The following is an 11,113-nucleotide window of genomic DNA, read 5'->3' on the forward strand; positions in this document are numbered from 1 at the left end:
CTCACACAGACCTTATATACAGCCCTCCCACAGATAAATCTCTCACAGAGAGGTCTCCCACAGAGGCCAACACAAAATCCTCACATAACACCTTGCACAAAGATTTCCCCCAGAGAACTCTCAGGGACTTCACAGGGAGACCCACACACAGACCTCACAGGGATGTTTTATGACAGACCTCCCACAGAGAGTAACCACTGACACCACAGAGACTTCCCACAGAGACCTCTGAAAGATATACCTCCCACAGAGAACACCCACAGGCACCACACAGAGATCTCACACAGAAACCTCAAAGACCTCCACAGAGAGTCCTCGCACAGATCCGTCACAGAGACACCACACAGAAACCCACACAGAGACCTCCCACAAAGACCTCAGACAGAGATCTCCCACAGAGACTTCCTGCAGGGACCTTTGACAAAGATCTCACACAGAGCTCACACATGGAGACCCCTCTCAAAGACTCCCACAGAGACCTCCCAAAGAGACAGCCATTCTAAGGAGCCTGAGCGGGCACCTACTGCCAGGTTCTTCCGGGTAACTGTGAAACTACTTCCCAAACTCGGAGTGCAGGAGGCACATCAGTAGCTGTGCGCACCAGAGGACAGGTTTGTGTATTTTTGTCTTTTATGTTTTTACTTCTGAGCAAAAACGTTAGATTCTACATGTAAACCTGCACAAACCTTTCCTCCACAGGTTTTCATTAGCTTGTGCTCTGACCCACAGGTAAGAAAATCACAATCTTTTAGAACAAGTAAATCTTCCACAGCTTCTAAGGAGGGAAAATACCTCATTTGTCCAGGTTTTGTTATCAACCGGTTGAATGACACCAGCGTCACATTTCTTATTTTGTTGGGCACCACTTCCTGCACTCAGAATGACTGATTCCTCACCTCTCCCCCCGTTTGGATATTTGACGAGGGAAGTACTACAGCAAATGGACTTTAGAAGTGAAAAGAACCAGCAAAGATGCATCTGACTCATGCTCACTCCCTGGGGAGCTGTAAAACTGGTACATTATTTTACACATAACAGCTTGTGTCATGTTTGTGGGGTTGTTTTATTTTTAAATGAAACAAGGTATATTATTAAATATCTGAATATTTTTTTACAAATGAGACAAATTTCTAGCAATATCCATATTACATCCTCTTGTAAATTTATACTCATGGCTTAAAAATAATATCAAAAGATTGTTGTGTTGTTGTTAGGTGCCGTCAAGTCGGTTCCGACTCATAGCGACCCTAGGTACAACAGAACGAAACACTGCCCAGTCCTGCGCCATCCTCATAATTGTTCTTATGCTTGAGCCCATTGTTGCAGCTACTGTGATGAGGGTCTTCCTCTTTTTCACTGACCTTCTACTTTACCAAACATAACGTCCTTCTCCAGGGACTGGTCCCTCCTGATAACATGTCCAAAGTACATGAGACGAAGTCTTGCTTGCTTCTAAACAGCATTCTGGCTGTACTTCTTCCAAGACAGATTTGTTCATTCTTCTGGCAGTCCATGGTATATTCACTATTCTTCACCAACACCATAATTCAAAGGCATCAATTCTTCTTAGGTCTTCCTTATTCGTTGTCCAGCTTTCACATTCATATGAGGCGATTGAAAATACCATGGCTTGGGTCAAGGGTACCTTAGTCCTTAAGGACTTCTTTGGGGGGGTCATTATTCTGCCTGCCCCAAGGAGTGGGGGTAGGGTGGGAGCCCACAAGCAAACATTTCATGAAGGACCCCATCACCCTCTGTTCATTAAGGACTGCACTTCTTTTCCCGGTTCCCTATAGAATTCAGGAATTTCTTGAGTTATAATTAAAACTTGGTTTTAAGGAGCTCTTATCTGGAGCCTTGGTGGTACAGTGGTTAAGAATTCCGCTGCTAACCAAAAGGTCAGCTGTTTGAATACACCAGCCGCCCCTTAGAAACCCTACAGGGCAGTTCTACTCTCTCCTGTAAGGTCACTATGAGTTGGAATTGACTCGACAGCAATGGGTTTGGTTTTGGCTTATTTCAGTTAGAAGATGTAAGGGTGAGTATTTAAAGGTATAAAAATAAAGCAGAGAGAAGAATATACATGTGTATATATTTACTTGCAAATACATAAAATTATGTGTTAGGATATATAAGAAATGGAAAACGTTGGTGCCTTTGGGGAAGGGAACTGAACAGCTGGGGGACGGTGGTGGGTATTGTTTCATCCAGATCTCTACCAACTTTGTTGTTATTGTTAGCTACCATCCAGTCCATCCTCGACTCACGACCACCCCGTGCACAATGGAGCAAAATGGTGCCCAGTCCTGTGCCTTCCCCATGGGATGATTTAAAAGTTTAAATTATAATTTAAAAGATTAAGTTATATTAAGTATTTTGCCCCTTAAAATGTGGCTATGGCCTCAAATGGTATTACACATTTCCAAAAATATGAAAAAAATCTAATGTTCAACTAACAATGCCAGAACTGCTGGACTATTTAGAAGGATTCGTTTTTTAAAATAAATAATTCAAAGAAACGCACAGTTTCCAAAACTTGGACCACTCTGGCTATGTTTTAAATTTATTACAAGGCTACAAAAATGATGCATGACTAAAATAGTTTTGGAATCATAAAAAAGAGTCATTTAATCTGTACTTGAGATATACATTGCCCCAGTAAAATTATTGGGGATGTGACATTTTGATATATCATTTAAAGAAAGTGTATGATTAATCTGTATTTTATTTTAAAAAAAAATTTAAAAAACCCATTGCCATTAGGAAACCCCATATGTGTCAGAGCAGGACTGAGCTCCATATAGGGTTTTTGTGGCTATAATCTTTATAAAAGCGTATCACCAGACCTTTCCATGGTGTGGCTAGGTGGGTTGAAACCAACAACCTTTGGGTTAGTAACCAAGAGCAAGCCGTTGCACCACCCAGGAACCTGTTGTATTACAATAATTAATAATCAAAGGTCTCAATTACTGTCTTAGTTGCCTAGTGCTGCTATAACAGAAATACCACAAGTGGATGGCTTTAACAAAGAGAAATTTATTTTCTCACAGTCTAGTATACTAGAAGTCCAAATTCAGGGCATCAGCTCCAGGGGAAGGCTTCTTCTCTCTGTCGACTCTGGAGGAAGGTCCTTCTCATTAACCTTCCCTTGGACTAGGAGCTTCTCTGCACAGGGACCTGGGATCCAAAGGACGCACTCTGCTTGCAGCACTGCTTTATTGGTAGTATGAAGTCCCCAACTCTCTGCTCTCTTCCCTTCCCTTTTATCTCTTGTAAGATAAAAGGTGGTGCAGGCCACAACCGAGGGAAGCTTCCTTTACATTGAATCAGGGATGTGACCTGAGCAAGGTTGTTACATCCCACCCTAATCCTCCTTAACTACAGGCAGAGATTATGATTTATAGCACATAGGAAAATCAGAAAATGGAGGACAACCACACAATCCTGGGAATCATGGCCTAACCAAGTGAGCATATATTTTGGGGGGACACAATTCAGTCTATGACACTTACTATTTACCTCCTAACACTTTCTAAATTGTGCACTTAGTTCAGTCTATTCATAAGAAACCTGTCTTCCTTTTCCTGGTAAAATCTCTTTCAGTAACAGCTGTCAAATGTGTTTCACTGGAGAAGTGACTCAGATTACCCATGGGATGACAGGCTAATGGTTCTTTCTCTAAAAAGAACAGAATGAGCTGACAAGAGGACTCTTCGGGTGTATATTTATTTTTTAATTAAGAATAAAACACACTCAGGCAGTCAAATATTTTACAGAATCATAGCTATAAATTTTTGGAAATTTGTCAGGTTTATTATGATGTTATTGAATCAGAGAACTATAGAAAGTGGTCATGAATGTACTGTGAGGTCCTATTAATTGTACGTTAATCAGAATCACTAATTTTTTTCCCGTATGGTTACAATTCCATGCTTTTCACATTTGCATCATCCCATAATCATAGAAAAGGTACTTTCTTTTTGGGAGTATAAGTCCATATTCATAAATCATCTCCTTAAGAAGATATGAATATCCAGAAACAGGTATAAAATAATGCAATACTCAGCAAAATAAATGAGGATTCAGAAAATGCAAGCATTTTTCACAGGAGAACTCGGGAGTGTGGATGACACAGCATTTTGGTCTAAGCATTTTTGTGCTTTAGCTGGCCTTCTGGATTGAGCACGCTAATATATTAATATTAATTTTTTTTTTTAATATTGTAGGCCAGGATCTTTATTTTTACCAAAGTGGCTTGTAAGATAAGTCTATAGTCATTCTTATCCCCCTTGGGATGGAGCAAGAGGGCCAGCACAAATATTTTCTGAAAACGTAATTACTTTTCCTTGAACTTTTCCCAGTAGAAAAGAGGAAGACTTAAGGTAGGGAGCGGAGACACCCTTGCCCCACTAATAAATACATATTTTATAGCTGTTAGAGTAGGGAGGGCTCCAAAGAGGCTGTCTGATAGAAGGATATGAAGACAGTAGATAAAGAAGGACAGGCAGGCCTAGGGTCTGTTTCCCACGGTCAGGACCCTGTTTATTAAAAGGTTTCTCAATAATTGAAGTAGGAAGAAGAGCTTGGCCAAAAGAGCACGGAGTGCTGCTTTCTACACCTCCCCCCCTACCCCCGCCAACTCTAGCCCATTTTACTCAGAAAGATACTAACCTTCACCACCGACTCACCCCATAACCATTCCTAATTACCTGGGGAATTTCTGGTGATTTTAGATGAAGTAGAGGGGGAGGGGAGGAGGAGGAGAAGAAGAGGAAGTCAGAAAGGGGCAGGAGAAGGATCAAGAGGAAGGAAAAAGCCATTACCAAAAAATGATCATGGCCCTTTTCTATCACCCAGTCACCTAATTAACAAAGAGGGACATTGAAGCACAGACATATTCCTCAACCATACATCTACCTAATTTTCACATCTTCTGACTCAGGTCAGATTATCCTTCTACTACACCATGAAATTTCTTTGGAAGAAACCCTGTCATAGCTCGGCCAGGTGGTCTCCCCAGAGGAAGTTATTTCCAGCGTCACCAGGTTATGGTGCATATTACTATGTCAGCCAAAAAGAAATCACAATGCTTTTTAGCAAATGCATATTTCAGAGCATGAGAACTCTTCTTTTGTTTTTAATTGTGCTTTATGAGTTGGCAACGGGTTTGATTTTGTTTTTTTTTAGATGAAGGTTTACAGAGCAAATTAGTTTCTCATTAAACAATGAACACACATATTGTTTTGTGGTACTGGTTGCCAACCCTGTGACGTGTCAACACACTCCCCTTCTCAAACATGCATTCCCCATTTCCATTCATCTGGCTTTCCTGTCTTCTCATTCCTTCTCATCCTTGCCCCTGGGCAAGTGTACCCATTTAATCTCTTAGACATGGTTGAGTTATGTGCAGTATTGTTTGTTTTACAGGCCTGACTAATCTTTGGCTGAAGGATGAACCTCAGGAGTGATTTCAGTCCTGAGATGAAAGGGTGTCCAAGGGCCAAACTCTCATGTTTCTCCAGTCTCCATCAGAACAGTAAGTATGGTTTTTTTGTGAGTTTGAATTTTGTTCTACATTTTTCTCCGGCTCCGTCCAGGACCTTCTATTGTAATTTCTGTCAGAGCAGTCAGTGGTGGTAGCCGGGCACTATCTAGTTATGCTGGACTCAGTCTGGTGGAGGCGGTGGTAGTTGTGGTCCATTAGTCATTTCACCAAACTCTGAGACTCTGTGGAGTCCCATCAGCCCTGGAATTTAACATAGAAGTAAGAGAACCATTCGGTACACCACACAGCTGTGGGCCAGAGGGACCACAAGTCAGTGGGGAAAAGCTGTGTCAGTGGAGCAGAGGGAGAGCCCAAAACCAGTTAGAATACAGTACAGGAAACTCAGGACCTTCCAGAGCTAGCAGAGCTGTGGGGCAGAAGGAACGAGGACCTCAGGTTGCCCTGTCATCAGCATCTGATGGAGACTGCTGAACAATAGCACCCACCTTACCCAGGAGGATGGCTTGTAGGCAAGAACCCAGTGGTTTGCCCTTACATTAGAAGGTGAGAGGTGTCCTACTGCTTTTTAAAGATAAGCAAAATTCTGAAGGCAGTCATTTAATTTACTAATTAAAAAACAAAAAAAACTTCAGTTTTATATATGGAGAATTCACTGGAGATGTTATTTGTCTTGGATTGTATAAAGCAGTCCCAGGGAGAGAAAAGACAAACAGTCATTTGCTGGCAAAGTCAAATACGGATGTAGTGAGTCAACTAATAAGCAGGGAGTTTAAAAATATTGGACAAAATTAAACATCAGGTCAATATTGCTGGGGTGCAAAATCATTGTTCCCGCTCACAAACTGGCACGTTGAGAAAGAGTCCTAGCAACTAGGCTGAGCAACCGCTGTGAGCCAGCTTACGCAAAGGCAGATCTGAAACACCTTCCTTCCATTGCATTATTTCAGGAGTTGTGAGATAAGATGAAGAGTGTTTAATCAATATTCAAGTTTTAGTCAAGGCAACATCTGTAGTTGTCAGCACTTGCCAGAATGAAGGAAGATGTTTGAAGAACAAGCTGAAAAGAAACATTTCAATGCTGATGTCAAAATCAATCTCTCAGATAAAATACTGTACATAGAAAATGGATTGAAATAAGAGTCTACACTGTTTGATCCTCTGTACACTGTCTGCACCACCCCGTAATCCTCGGCAATAGTTGAGTCATCATTTCACACCCTCAGTGATCACTAACACAATGGGAGGGCGTCAGATATACTTGTAGAGGGGAAGCTGGAAGTCAGTGAAAGATTCAGTGAAGGTGTGAAAATCTTGCAATTTGCTCTGAGAGATATGGCCATCAAAATGAAACGTTTGATTGGATTGTGTCACTACCCTCATTAATATATAGACCAATGAAGGGGTGGCAGAAATACTGTAAATTACAAACTGGAAAAAAAGTGACTTAATGATCTTTGGAAAGGACTGTATTTTTAACTTCATCTTACTTGACTCATGGGTTATGGTGTCTATGTTTTTATTAGGAAAACTTTTTTCCCTTTATCATCATATGGATTTCTGAGCAGTGGTCAAATTCTTGCTGATTGAAACACTTTGATTCACATTCTGGGCAAACTTTATATAAAGTCTTTTTATGAGTGTCTTTCTCAGTTTATATTATTCCTCCTTAATATAACTTCAATGGTTTTCTGAGGTGGTAGGGTGATGAGGTTTGGATCCCCAGTTGCATAATGGTTGAGTGCTTGTCTGCTCACTGAAACATCGGTGTTTCGAACCCACCAGCCTCTCCGAAGGAGAAAGATATGGCAAATCTGTTTTTGTAAATATTACAGCCTTGGAAACTCTATGGGATGAGTTCTACTCTGTCCTGTGTGGTCACTATGAGTCAGAATTGCAATGGGTTTAGTTTTTTGGGAGGTTGGGGAGGCAAATCAGAATGCTTAGCTACAACTTATACCAGGAATCCCAATACTGACAGAGGTTGAAATCCTACACAAAGGGAGTCAACAGGCTTGGACTGAGAAAGTATTTAAGGGAAGTGGGCAGAAACGAAGTCTTATTGAGGGCCATAACATTTACGAATTTTCTAATCCAAATATAACAGATATGAAGTTTAGGAGTAGGATCATTAAGCCAATCTTAGAAAATACATTGAAACCACCAAGGCCCTTCACTATCTTGGTCTCAGTCTTTTTGTCCATCCATTAAGTGGGTTTTACTAGAAGATGTCTACATTCTTATTAACTTCTAAAATTCTATAATTATATCTCCCAATTGAAGCTTCCTTCCCACCTCCCATTGTTTTCTTTTTCTGCTGAGAAAAATTAAATTAAATTAAAATAGCAGCCCCTGATATGCTAAAGTCGTCCTGGCACTCAGAGCTAGGCCATGTTACTCTCCTGTTAGACATAAATAATCTCACAGAATACCAATATTGAGCAAGTTTGCTCTGAGACCATGATACAGTGAAGCAAAACAAAAGCAATTCATAATCTTGTCCAAGTAAAGACAAAAACAAGGTCACTGTGCCACCCACAAAATACCAAACACCCCAGTCTCATGGTTAAAATGAGTAACTTCTACTTCTTTATTAATAACAGCTTTATTCTTGCTATAATCTACTCCCTGTAGATAAGATTCATTGAGACACCTAATCATAGAGTTGCCTTTGCTTTTTGACAGCATCTAGTCTATAGTGAGCCCCACTTCCTTAGACTCTCTCTCAAATCATCCAGCCAAAGCCCAAATGTTATAATAGGTTCTAATATCTTCCTGGAGCCCTGGTGATACAGTGGTTAAGAGCTACCTCGAGCTACGGCTGATAACCAAAAGTCGGCAGTTCGAATCCACCAGCCACTCCTTGGAAACCCTAGGGGGCAGTTCTACTCTGTCCTACAGGGTCTCTATGAGCTGGAATCGACTCTATGGCAATGGGTTTGATTTAATTCCTTCCTACTGAGATACCCCATATTTCCCCATGGTGTGTGTTCTTTCTCTGTGCACCAAATAATCAACCAACTTGTTCAAAGTTCAGCTTGCTCACAGGCGTGCTCCTGCGGTCTTTGGCTGGAGGGCATGGACACAGGAATGATCTCACCTTAACCTGCTGACTCTCACTCCTGGAAGAGAGCCCCAGCTATTCTTTAGCTCTTGCTCCAAACACTGCTAACTTCAAAAGCCTTCTCTGACACCCCCAGCTAGGTCAGGTCCATGCGCTGTATCCTCCAGACCCCCTTGCACTTCCTCCCTTGTGACAGCTGCTGAATATCTTCACATATTTTTCTCCCACTAGGCTCCACGCAGGCAGGAGTAAGGAGTGAGGTCTGTCTGACCACATTCTCAGTATTCAGTCTACCAAACCTAACCAAACCAGTTGCCTTGGAGTGGACTCTGATTCATGGCAACCCCACGTGTGCAGAGTGGAACTCCAGGGTTTTCAGAAGCAGATCACCAGGCTTTTCTTCTATCTTTCAAGGCGCTCCTAAGTGGGTTTGAACTGCCATCCTTTCTGCTAGTAGTCAAACGCTTAACCTTCTGCACCACCCAGGACTTCGGTTCTTCCTGTAGCGCCTGTTAAAAAGTGTTGAATAAAAACTTGTCAATTCTCAGATAAATAATTTAGTTCTTTCTAATCGACCCTATGTACAAGTCATGCCAATAAAATATTTTTATTTTTTAGAAAAAGAGTTTTAACTCTTTCAAGTAGCCAATCTAATGTTTGGGGAAAACATCTGTAAGAATAAAATAAAATTAAAAATTCAAATTTCCGTGGTGCAAAGAAACTTTCAAATTATTAAATCCAGGGTACTTATTTTATAGATAGAATATAGATACCCTTACAACTTTTGAAAATCTTCAGTACAAAATTTAGCGGCCTTATTGTTTCTATTACATCATAAATTTATTTTAAAAAAACTATTACCAAAGAAGATATTCCTTTAAAATAATGTTAAAAATCCAACTGATATGTCAATCATTCTAAATACAAGTAATAACTATTCTTTGTTTCCTTTAACATCTGATATGCTGAGAAGTCTGTGGAACCATTTGCTTATTAACTAATATATGTAAAATAAGCTTGTGAAAAATAATTCTATACATTTTTTGTTTTAAAATAATCTGAATGTTTGAAACTATTTGAAAATGTTTCAAAACACTTTTTGTTTGAAATATGTGAAAAAAGGTGAAAAAATATTCCTGAATAATTATTGCTTAATAATGTAAATTACATATTTATAATTATCTATTCCAGGTTTGGCTGGTAAATATCGTTTTCATTATTCTATAACACGTGGCACATAAATACTGATCAATAGATTTGAAGCCAAAGCAGCTCTTCTCTCACTCCTCCATCGTGGATCCTGGGTGTGCCTGTTTGGGGAATATCTTCCCTACTATCACCTCCACCGGTGCATCCCCATTTCACCCATGGTCCCCAGCTTCAAATACTTTAATCATCAAAAAATTCCTCAAGGAAAAACTAGATGGCTCTACTATTGATTAACTGTGGGTTATAGTGCATAATCATTTCATGTGACTTATCTATGAACCTGGAAGGGCAGATTGAATACTTTTCTTTTTCTTCCAAATATGTGAAGAATGTTTGTCAATTGGGAGCTCTTTCAGTTGGCTCCACATCTCTTTGACATGCTCCATCCTTTGTTTTTTGAACATTTCCTTGCTTTCTGGCAGTACAAGATACTCCAGAATTGTCTAACATCTTCACTGTCCAGCCCTAAAGCAGCCATTTCTCCAAGGAGCCCCACTTTCCTTATATTGGAGAATGGTATTTAGAAACCAGTATTTGTACACTAGGTGCTCATTGCTTCTGAAAAATCTTGGCTTCTTAGCAGATAGAGCCAGGTGTGTATACTAACTCATGTATATATAAATATCTATATCTGTATCTATATCTATATATATATATATCTAATCTATTTCTGTATCTATCCATATAAAAAATAAATATGAGTTGATACTCATATCTTCAACTTTAATTCATTGCCACATAATTTACTCTAGTCTTCCACTCTTGCTTATTTATGGCTTCATTCTGTAACAGTGAAAAATCTAGCTCACATTAGCTACAATGTATTTACTTATTTGTCCAGCCTAGTATACATGTAATTTAAGAGTTATTAACTCTTACCCTTGTGATAAACAAGTTTTTCACCAACTAGAGTACAGTGTTTTTGTACAATTCTTTTTGTCTTAGCCTTATAATGTTCAGTCACAATACCATTTTCTAAAGTTACTTTGGTTAGCTTCTTTTTCCTTCTGAGATTTTCTGACATTGTGGTTGTTATGAATTGAATTGTGTCCTCCAAAAATACGTATTGTAATTCCTAACCTCTAGGCCTGCGGTTGTAATCCCATTTGGGAACGGGTTGTTTTTGTTATGTTAATGAGGCAGGATTAGTGTGAGGTGTGTCTCTAGTCAATCTCTTTTTTTTTTTTTTTTTTTAATATTTTATTGTACTTCAGGTGAAGGCTTACAGAACAGATAGTTTCTCATGTAACAGTAACACACACGCTGCTTTATGACATTGGTTAACAACCCCACAACATTTTAACCCTCTAAATACTCAACTTTTTTTTTTTTTGGTG

This window comes from Trichechus manatus, unplaced genomic scaffold (genome assembly GCF_000243295.1).
Source record: "Trichechus manatus latirostris isolate Lorelei unplaced genomic scaffold, TriManLat1.0 scaffold00201, whole genome shotgun sequence".
In the NCBI taxonomy this organism is placed as follows: domain Eukaryota; kingdom Metazoa; phylum Chordata; class Mammalia; order Sirenia; family Trichechidae; genus Trichechus; species Trichechus manatus.